Genomic DNA, 10,950 nt, shown 5'->3' on the forward strand with positions numbered 1-10,950 from the left:
TTTTTGAGGAGTTTTTACTATTCTCATCCATTGACCAGATGCAAAAAACCAATGTTCCCAAAATAAATAGCAGTAGGAACACATTTTAGAATTCAATTTGAGAATTAGATTGTTTTAATTAACATAAAAGGCTAATTTGTTTGTGCCAATTTAGTGATTCATACTGCTAAAAGATAGCAAAGTTTTGAGATAAAATGCCATTAGCACATCGCTACAAGGCATGACACATGAATTTATGGAAATACCTTGGACTACTCAATATCATCAGGCAAACAGCCAAAGGCCTTAACTGCCATATTAATGTAGATATTTTATTCTAGATGCAGTGCAAGTATGACAGACTATATGGCAGCATGGACATAAAATTAAAATATATATACTTTTTTTTCCTGTGGGACAATGAAGTTACATCACATCACAGCATCCACAGGCTGGGGGGGGGGGGGAGGGGAGGCCTCGTCCACCCCAGGCTCTGTCTCTGGAGCCAAGCCTCACCCACTGCCAGCCCGGCCCTCTCCGGCAGCCATGTAGAGATCTGGGCTGGGGCACCACGGCCTCTGCCTTCCCCGGACACTGGGAGCAGAGCCAGGCCTGGCATACAGCAGCCTGGCCTTCTCTGTTGTGGCCTTGCCCAGATGCTGGGGGCAGGGCTGGGCCTGGTCTCGCTGCAGTCCAGCCTTGCCTGGGGGCAGGGACTCACCCCAGAGAGGAGGCGGTTACGCTGGGGTCAGGGAGATGGCGGCTGCTGTGACCAGGTGCGGGGTGAGAAGGGACCCAGTCTGGCGCAGCCAGAATGGGGGTGGGGGCAGGGAAGGGACCTGAGCTGGTGGGGTAGAAGGAGCGTGGGCATTGGAAGGGCAGGGGAGAAGGAGCCCAGGCTGGTAGAGCCACAACCTGGCCCTCCCTGGTGGACCCGGGGGGGGGGGGGGAAGGAGGAGGAGCTGGGGTTGCGTACCCCCTGCGAGAGGGGAGTTGGTGAGCGTAGCGAGCAGGGGGCACAACCCTCAGTAAAATTAAAATGCTGCATATTAAGATCTTTACCATATAGGCCTAATTAGAACAACATATATGATTCCTTAACACCTGAATTCTTTGGTACCATGTCCAAAATCATATACTCCAATAAAGACCGCTACTGGGTTAAATGTCCCTGGAATCACTTCAGCAGCAGTTCTTTTTATTGACTCATTAAAAACCTGTCTCCTGTGGTTATGAAAATAAGTGTAAGAAGAAAAAAAAAAGCACCACTTTTGGTTACATACAAAAAAAAAAAAAAATCAGAAACAATCAGGCACGACATCACCTCAACAGAAGTTGGTAAAAAATTCTCAGACTGCAGGCAGTAATATCAGCTCCTCTATCAGGAATTCAAAGACCTTTGATGGAAGCAAGCAGTAGCCAAGGCCTGCTCTTCACAGGAAGAGGAACTTCAGAGCTGTCCCTTTCTGTCTGCAGTATGCCTTTAATTCAGGAGTGGGGAAACTAAGGCACAGGGTCTGAAGCACACAAGATTGACTAGCCAACTCCCGCCTAGGCTCTCGTGTGCAATGGGCATTTGGGGAATTGCTTCAGGGGCCAGGTCAGTGAAGGTTTAAGGGTTTTTTCTCCTTTGCTTCTTACTTTAATTGATATACAGTTTACTCTTTCCTCATCCAAAGCAACTTTATGGACACAGGAAGCAGTACACAACCACCAGTCATTTCTGTCTGTTTTTTTCCTCTGCTATGACCAGGCTAGTTATGTTCCTTGCATACAACATCCCACCATCTACCTAGTGGTCAGATTGTAAATCAAACTGACTGTGGTTGTCTTTGTATTATATTATTTAATATCCTATTCTTGTTTGTCTTGTACAAGCGCCTCACTTCACCATGATGCTATTTATTTATACCTCACCTGGTAGACCTGCTAGTAAGCCTAACAGAACTCTAATTCAGGTCCCTATGTTTTAAAGTTCATATAATAGGATGTAGGTGGCACTATATGTTTACTCTCAGACATACTCTTCCAGTAGAAAATCATTACCTCATCGCTAGGCAATCAGTGCCAGCATTGCCAAACCATCTGAAGCTTATTTAGCTAAGAGCATCCCGAGCACCTCTTGGAACTTAGTGGAGCCATCTCCTTAGTTGGCAAATGTATCTCATATTCCTCTAAGTGCAGATGGAGGATCATTCTCAGTAGAAAAGGAACAACAAATGTCCCACTGGACAGACACAGTATTTGAACATTCCTGTTCTCAGTAGGAACATGAAGGAGTAACTAGGGTGGCCAGATGGTTTCAACAAAAGTACCAGACACACTTGACATTACATCACAATCTACATTCCATCTTAGTTAGAAAATACCAGACATTTCTATTTTCTCATTTTGTTTCCCAAACAGAAAGCTCAAATACTGGACAGTCTGATTGAAAACCGGACACCCAGCAACCCTAGGAGATAAAATGGTGTCCCTGGCCTCTGTCTGTCAGAGGCTGGAGCGGGATGGCAGGAGACAAATCGCTTGATCATTGTCTTCGGTCCCCCCTCTCTGGGGCACCTGGTGCTGGCCACTGTTGGGGCTGGATGGACCTTTGGTCTGACCCAGTGCGGCCGTTCTTGTGTTCTAACCGGTTAACAGGGGAAGCAGGAACAGGGCTGGCCCATTGCAGGCAGGGGCTGCTCTGACCAGGCTGCAGAGCACCCCCCCGCCCCAGCCTGTCTCCCATGTAATCAGTTACCCAATGAAACAGGAGCGCATCGCCAGATGGAAACCAAGCAGGCTCACGTCGCAGGCCCGCGCTGGGCAGCTGCCCCGCAGTGACCAGGGCTGCAGCCTGCACGTCGCCCCCCCTGTCCACACACACGGGGGGGGGGGGGCTGGGGAAAGTCCCACTTTAGCCTCATGGGAGGATCCTGACGGTCAGTGGCGAAGGTGACCCCGGAGCGAGCCTCAGGGCGGGAGCTGCCCGAGTCCGTGTCCGCAGCCCCGGGGGCTGATTTGGGCAGCAGCCTCGGCGGGTAACTCCCCTGCATCAGACGCCTCGGCCAGGCGCGCCCCCCTCGGGGCCCTTCCCCACGGGGGCCCCACCCCGGCTTGGAGGGGGAGCAGGGGTCAGAGCCAGGACACGCTGCGGCCGCGCCCCCAGGCCCCGCCGGCCAGGAGTCCGCGCGGCCCCAGCCCGGGAGAGACTCCCCCTCGGCCCCGGCCAGCGCCCGCTACTCACCCCGATCGCCTCAGGCCGCGCACGGGCGACCCTGCCTCGCCTCGCCAACCCACCGGCGCGCGCTCAACCGCAACTGTGTCGCGCGGACCGCCTCGCCTTCGGATTTGAATCTGGCCAATGAACAGCGAGCTGGGGAGGGGCCTTCTCTGCCATTGGCCCCGCTTCCGCAACGGGCACGCTGAAGCTGAGCGGGACGCCATCTTTGTTCAGGGCCAGGCTTCCCAACCCGGAGGGGTGCTGGGGCGTGTAGGTCCCATGTGGCAGTGTAAGTCAACAGTGTGCCCTTGTAGCCAAGAAGGCGAATGGCATATTAGGTTGCATTAGGAGGAGCATTGCCAGCAGATCCAGAGATGTCATTATTCCCCTTTATTCGGCTTTGGTGAGGCCACATCTGGAATATTGTGTCCTGTTCTGGGCCTCCCACTACAAAAAGGATGCGGACTCATTGGAGAGGGTCCAGCGGAGGGCAACGAAAATGATTGGGGGTTGGAGCATATGACTTATGAGGCGAGGCTGAGAAATTTGGGTCTGTTTATTCTGCAGAAGCGAAGAGTGAGGGGGGTTTAATAGCAGGCTTCAATTTTCCTTAAGGGAGGTTCCAAAGAGGATGGAGAGAGGCTGTTCTCAGTAGTGATGGATGGCAGAACAAGGAGCAATGGTCTCAAGTTGCGGTGGGAGAGGTCCGGGCTGGATATTAGGAAAAACTATTTCACTAGGAGGGTAGTGAAGCACTGGAATGGGTTACCTGGCTCCATTGACAGCTTTGAGGAGCAGTAGGAGCAGTCCCTGTCCGGTTCCCTTGTTTTAAACGTGTGACCCACACCACCTGACCCTGTTTTGTCATTATTTGTCCCCCGGAATTAGTTGGACCCTGGGTCTAGTCGTCCCTCCTGCAAGGCTGGGGGAAGGGCTTTGAGAAGTGCCGCCCCTCCCCCCCACGGTTTTCAAATAGTGCCTGGGTGCCAAGATGCTTAGGGTATGTCTACTCTAGCCCCCTAGTTCAAATTAGGGAGGCTAATGTAGGCATTCGAAATTGCAAATGAAGCCCGGGATTTACACCTTGCTCCCTGCGCCTCAGTTCTCCATCTGTAAAGTGCGCCGAATAACTTGGCCAACTTAGGGCCAGCCAGACCGCTCTCCCATAGTGAGATCTGGAAACGTGGTCTCCTATCCAGATGAGCTGGCTCTTCCCTTTTATACCCTCGCTCCAAGCCCAGAGCAGCTCCTTTACCCCTTCCTGCCCATGGTGGGTTTCCACACATCCCCCTCCCCCGCATACTTCAGGGCTGGGACCTTCACTAATGATGCATGTGTGGAATGCATCAGAACAGGGCCCTCCAGCTTCTTCTTCAATACACATAATTAATAGGAAGAAACAATTTTATCTTCTAGTGTCAAACGCCATGCCTGCAATTGTGCCCAAGAGACAGGCCCCGGAGGTCGATTTTTGTGGGGTGAATGAATATTACTACATCGTCCGCTCTGACCTAGGCTGCTACATGAGGTCAACCAATTTCAAGGAAGGCAAAGATCTGACTGTGTGTGGCCTGCACCCCTCCTGCCAGGGCGGGGAGTACCATCTGGCCCACAAGAACAACCTCTTCTACATCAAAGGTGGGGCTTTTCACCATGGCTACGTCTAGACTGGCATGATTTTCCGGAAATGCTTTTAACAGAAAAGTTTTCCGTTAAAAGCATTTTCGGAACAGAGCATCTAGATTGGCAGGACGCTTTTCTGCAAAAGCACTTTTTGCGGAAAAGCGTCTGTGCCAATCTAGACGCACTGTTCCGCAAAAAAGCCCCGATCGCCATTTTCGCGATCAGGGCTTTTTTGCGGAAAACAAATCTGGGCTGTCTACACTGGCCCTTTTGCCCGAACGGGAGCAGCATAGTATTTCTGCAAAAACACTGACAACCTTACATGAGATCATCAGTGCTTTTGCGGAAATTTAAGGCGCCAGTGTAGACAGCTGGCAAGTTTTTCCAGAAAAGCGGCTGATTTTCCAGAAAAACTGGACAGTCTAGACACAGCCCATGTGTCGAACATGAGAACCGGATACACGTGCCATGGTCTACAATCTCCACCCCAACTGCCAGCAAGGACACTGTTCTCTCTTGGCCTTTGGCACTTCTACATCATTTGTAGCAAGGGAGTCTACCGCAAGGTCACCGACGTGAACACCAATTCCGATGCCATCAAATACACCCTCCACTCATCCTGCAGAGACGGCCTCTATTACTGGGGTATCAAGGACTATTATTACTTTGTGAAGCCCCACAATGAATGGGGCATCCAGTACTTCTGAACCACCAATTTCCACAAAAACATAGATGCCATCACTTATTCCTTCCACCCTGATGTGGTCAACTTCCTTCCAGGAGGGTTGGCTCTGACCAAGGGTCCAGTGTTTGGCACCTGGGAGGCCATCAGGACCATCTCCAGCAATACCAACACGCCCATCACCTGGAACAAGATCACCAGGCAGGTGGGCTATGCCAAGGAGAAGATGAGAAGCATGGAGCACAACTGGAATGTGAGCATCTCGGCATCCTCCCAGGCTGGAGCCCTCACCAAAGCCATTGCTAAGTAACAGTTCTCCCTCACCACTGATTATGGAGGAAGTAGCATCAACACGGAGCAGGAGAACTGAAGCGAGGCCACGGAAGTGGAGAAGTCTGTCAACCTGACCCTGCAGCCGAATGAGAAGATCTACATATGGCAGTACCAGCTGGGCCTGGGACAGCAAAGCATCTTGTTCTGCTGCGACATGATATTCAACAATCCCAACCCACCTACCAACGTCCCCTTGTTGCCTTCTAAGGAGTGATCTGAAAGGGGGAGCCCCTCAGGAGTACTTAAGGGCCTACATGATTATTTAGGGTTAGTACTTTAGTGTAGACATAGAGGATCCTTGCATGGTGGCCTTCCGGGCAACAGGTTGACAATGGGTTTGCACTTGCCTGGCTGGCAAAGCATTTCCCGGCCCACGGTGTTTTCTTATTCTTTGACTAGCAGCATGAAAGCTGCGCTGCCGAGCTATGCTGAGCGCACACTTACTTCTGGGGCAATTTCACGCCAAAACATGAAACATTCTGCCCACCCCCAATATAAAAAATTCTGCACAGGATATTTTGCAATTTGGCACCTATTGTATTTGCCAGCTAACATTCTATAATCACACCGGTTTCAATTCTTTGGGTAATTTATGTCAAAATACCTGTAACAATACAGACACAAAACTCTCTCTCCCCACCTCCCCAGGAGTACAGAGTGAATCTCTTGTTTCTCTACCCTTTCTCTGGCAGAGCCCAGCAGAGGGGTCAGACACCCACACCCCTAACCCCAGAGCCCATCTTCCAAAACCCACACCCAGACACTCACCCCTCCACACCACCATGCAGCAGCAGGGGCAGCAAGTTCTATGGGTTCATGGTGCCTGGGCTCCAGGAATATTCCTGGAGCTGGGGCCCTGCTCCAGCAAAGTCTCTCCCAAGGCATCACCTATCCCCCCTCCCATGTGTCCCTCAGTGCTTCCCACCAACCCTGGGCAATTTAAAAGGGCCTGGGCCCCCAGCCGCCATCACTGGCAGTGCAGTGGGACTCCAGGGGCTTCCCACTTACTCCATGTGGCTGCCAGCAGATACCTATGAATCTGGGGAAGTTGGATTTTGGGGACGTGGCTACTAGTAAAAACCCTCCCCTGTGAAAACCAACTTGGCTAATTCTTTTGCAATAACGGATTGATACTTTCATCTCTGAATTAGCCAAGAATTCTTCTGAAAGAACTGGGCCTGTTTAGTTTAGAAAAGAGAAGACTGCGAGGGGACATGAGAGCAGTTTTCTAGTATTTAAAAGGATGTTACAAGGAGGAGGGAAAAAAATTGTTTTCCTTGGCCTCTGAGGATAGGACAAGAAGCAATGGGCTTAAACTGCAGCAAGGGAGGTTTAAGTTGGACATTATGAAAAACTTCCTGTCTGGGTGGTGAATAAGTTGCCTAGGGAGGTTATGGAATCTCCATCAGTGGAGATATTGACAAGCAGGTTGGATAGACACCTGTCAGGGATGATCTAGACAGTGCTTGACCCTGCCGTGAGGGCAGGGGACTGGACTTGTGCCTTCCAGTTCTAGGGTTCTATGATTCCCCCCCCCCCCACACACACAGGATTCCCAGCCAATGGGAGTGAAGTGGATGGAGCCTGGAAACAAGTGCAGGGACAGAGCTTCCCTGTGCTGCCATCACAAGCCACTTCCTCTCCCCTGCCAGGCAGAGCCCGCCGGACAGCTGAGGCTTGCCTTCATCCAGCCCACGAGACTCTGGGCTTCCCCTCCCTGCAGCAGGGAGCCGGTGTCGGTGCTCCAGCCACATGGGGAAGCCAAGGCTCAGAAACACATTGACTGGCTGGAGCACCAGCACCGGCTTGCCCACAGCAGGCGGGGGAGGGAAGGGAAGAGTTCACAGGCTGGATTTAGGCTAGCCCCTCCAGCCTGCGGGCTGTAGGTTCCCCATCCCTGCTAATGCTCGCAAAAGGTGCTCTATAAATTGGACAAACCTAGCTGGCCCTGCAGGTTGGGCTACCCAGTATGAAGAGCAGAGGGCACCAGAGTGCTGTGCTGAAACACCCTCAGGTGGACACCGCAGGTGTGAACTAGAGTTGCCAACTCTCCAGGATTAGCCTGGAGTCTCTTGGGGTACGTCTACACTGGACAGTTATTTTGGAATAAGCTATTCTGGAACAGTTATTCTTAAATAGCTTATTTCAAAATAGCACATCTACAATGCAGTGAAGCTTCAAAATTAGCTCCAGGCAGGCTTCCCTAATGTAGACATGCTATCTTGATTTAGAGCCCCAAGAGGAATAACTTAGAATGGCCCTGGTGAGGGGCTATTTCGAAATAGCAGCAGTGGAGTGTCTACACATGCCTTATTTCAAAATAGCTATTTCTGAATAGGCGTTAGTCTCTGTAGAATGATGCTTACAGAAGTCGGAATAAGCCATCCGTTATTTCGAAATTATTTCGTAATAACAGAATTTCTGTATAGATGCTCACATAGTTATTTTGGAATAACAGCTGTTATTCCAAAAAAACTTTGCTGTGCAGATGCACCCTTGGAGTCAGCATGACTCTCATGGTGACTGTTGACAGCAATTCTGGAGACTTTAATAGAAAATTGACATTACATCATGTTGGGGGAGTGGGGCGGGGAGTCTCCTGGAATAGCTTCAGCCAGAGTTGGCAACCCTAGTGTAAACTAAGAGGTTCCTAATTTGTACTAATGCAGTCCTGTGTGCAGGAGTCTATATGTTAATGAAAACTAGGAACTGTTCAGTTCATGCCCAAACCATCCCCAGGGGAGTTACAGAGCAGCACTTTGGTGCACACCCCAGTATTCTGCACTGCCAAGTTCTGTAAAAATGCTCCAAGACTTGTCCAAACTTAGAAACCTCTGTGGAAGCTTGTCTCTTCCACAAATAGATGTTGATCCCATAAAAGATATTACCTCACCCATCTTGTCTCTCTAATGCCCTAAGCAATAATTCTGAGTGTTGCTATTTTACTAGTGTACAAAAAAGCCCATTCTTCCTAGTAAAACTGTTTTAATATCTCACTTTATTATGAGCCTGAAGCAATGAAAAATGGTGCTGCAGGATGGCAAAGAGAAGAAATGCACTGTGGTAGAACAAATGTTCATTAAGTTCAATAGGAACAGTGTGATATTTTACCTGCTTGCGAGGTCAAAAATTCAGGCACCTTCTGAGTTGGGAATAAAAAAGATGTTTCATTGGCTCTGAGGATGATAATACTGTCCTTTTCGTCTGGTAACCTCCAAGAGCTTCACAGATATTTAGAGCAACATTTTCAAAAGTAGCCACCAATTATGAGCGCCTTCCTTTTTGAGGTGCCCCATTTGAGTCACCATTACCCTTGCTGAAGGCAATAGTAACACAAGTATCAGGACCTTTGAAAATATGGCCTAAAGCAACAACTGAGCACCAGTGACGTAGCCAGAAGGGCCCATTTGGTGGCTCCTGACTTCGGGTGGGTGGGCAATCATGGGGGGCCAGGGTTAAATCCTGGCACCCCAGCCCCAATTCCTGGTCAGAGTGGGGTAAGCCCTAACAGAGCAGGGCAAGAGTTGGGGCACAAGGAGAGCCCACGGGGGCCTGTGTGGGTGGGTCTGGATGCAAACTGGGTAGGCCTCAGCCCAGTCAGGCCCATCCGTGACCACGCCACTGCTGAGCACCAAAAAAAAGGCCTGACAAATCCCTGTGAATTCAATGGGAGTACTTCCATTTCCTTCAGTAGGAGTTGGGTCTGATTCTAGTTGAGGCACTCAAAATCAGTGGCCACTTTTGAAAATGATAGCCTTCTTCATCAGCATGTGGATAACACAGGAGCAAGTGCTGAATAAAGCAAATTAGATCAATTAGATACATTAATTCAGATTAGATAGACAATTTATCTTAGAATGGCCCCATTTTACAGATGGGGAATATAAAGGCTATAGGTGAAATAGTTTGCTAAAGGTGTATCTGTCTACTTAGGTACTTATTATAATGCCCACATCAAATTAGCATCTGAGCTTCTCCTAGTTAGTTAAAAATAACAGTTGAAATCTCTCTTCCTTTCCCAGCTTGTCAAAGCAATAGCTTGACTAGTTCGTAGGTTGGTTTTTGTATGCAAGTAAATTGTGTGTCTTTGACTGAGAAGAAACTATTGAGGAAAAGCTGAGCAGAAGAGGATACACAATAAATCAGGAATAGAACCCAAGAGTCCTGACTCTCACCCAGCACCTCCACTTACAAGGAGGTAAACTGGATAATCTAAAATTCTTTTCCATCTCTGGAGTCTATTGTTTTACCCACCAGATAAAACTGCCTCCAAGCATCCTTTAACATACAAATTAGAACATTTAAAGACTCCCAGTTCAGAACAATGATACCTCCTGAGACTTCCCCCTGAAATCTTGATCTGAAAAACAATTTAAGATCTTATCCCCTCTGCTTTAAAAAGCAAGAGCACATTTCACACCCTGCCTACGTGATCCATTCTGAGACATTTAACTATGTGTACCACGTTAGCATAAAAACAAATAAAAACCAACAATTACACACAACAAACTCACATAACCATAAAATAATCATGAATTTTAATCTCTTAACACTGAAACAAAACAGTGGGTAACTAGAGGATGGATATTAGCGATTATAAAGCAGAACTAAATGCTTAAAATTATCAAGTGGGAGAAGTGAGTTCATAAAGCGTATTACTGTGTATAACACAGTCTGACTTTCACAGAACCCTGTGTTTCCTAGGTTATAGAACCTTGCCCAGAATAACTACAAATAATACATTAATATTTTGCATTTTTATAGTATTTGTCACCTGACAGTTCCAAAGCCCTTTATAAATATTAATGAATTAAGCTTCTTTACTTCACTCCCCAGGAAAGTAGGTCAAAATTATACGTATTCTATAGGGAAACTGAGGCACAGAATGGTGCTTACTTGCCCAAAGTCAAATTGTGAGTCAATGGCAGAACCAGGAATAGAAACTAGAACCCCAGCACATGATGCTGTGGATTAACCACAAAATCATCCTAAAGCCCCAGGAGCCACTAGGGAGCTGGGGTTGCCTGGCACTCCAGGGGTCAGGGAGATGGAGCTGAGGCTGCTCAACAGTCCAAGAATTGGGGCAGGGGAGAGATGCTACACTTTGGCAAGGGCCAGTGGCCATATT

The 10,950-nt window shown here is 48.8% G+C and overlaps 1 protein-coding gene and 1 pseudogene across 2 annotated transcripts in view; one reads left to right on the plus strand and one right to left on the minus strand.

Moving 5' to 3' along the window:
* RACGAP1 (Rac GTPase activating protein 1) overlaps nt 1-3,322 on the minus strand; it is a 42,937-nt gene extending 39,615 nt beyond the window's left edge. Inside the window, exon 1 of one of the 2 annotated variants that reach the window (XM_075902069.1) lies at nt 3,209-3,322. The gene's annotated coding sequence lies outside the window, so the exon portion shown is untranslated. The remainder of the gene's footprint in view (nt 1-3,208) is intronic. The other variant, XM_075902070.2, reaches the window with a different exon arrangement.
* A 1,289-nt stretch (nt 3,323-4,611) lies between these two features.
* On the plus strand, nt 4,612-6,036 carry LOC149520921 (uncharacterized; annotated as a pseudogene).
* The last annotated feature ends 4,914 nt before the right edge of the window (nt 6,037-10,950 follow it).

Source organism: Pelodiscus sinensis, chromosome 31 (assembly GCF_052426305.1).
Source record: "Pelodiscus sinensis isolate ZL-2025 chromosome 31, ASM5242630v1, whole genome shotgun sequence".
Lineage (NCBI taxonomy): Eukaryota > Metazoa > Chordata > Testudines > Trionychidae > Pelodiscus > Pelodiscus sinensis.